This window comes from Arachis ipaensis, chromosome B09 (assembly GCF_000816755.2).
Source record: "Arachis ipaensis cultivar K30076 chromosome B09, Araip1.1, whole genome shotgun sequence".
Classification (NCBI taxonomy): domain Eukaryota; kingdom Viridiplantae; phylum Streptophyta; class Magnoliopsida; order Fabales; family Fabaceae; genus Arachis; species Arachis ipaensis.
In genome coordinates, this window is record NC_029793.2 from 8043933 (window position 1) to 8044190 (window position 258).

A 258-nucleotide genomic window follows, 5' to 3' on the forward strand; every position below is an offset into this window, starting at 1 on the left:
CTCAAGGAAAGGACAAATTTGTTGTTTATCTCTAAAAAATATACTGTTCAATACATGAAACGACGTTGTCGTTTGGAGCAGCCGCATTGCGCCCTCACCGCAACCTTGAACATTACAGACCTTATATCTAGGTCCGAGGGACAAGGCAAGGAACACAGCGGGGCGAGCATTAGATTCGTCGTTGCACTGTCCTCTTTCCTCTTCACATTTCCCTCAAAGGTTTCATCTTTCACGTGGATCCACCTCCATTTCACTTTC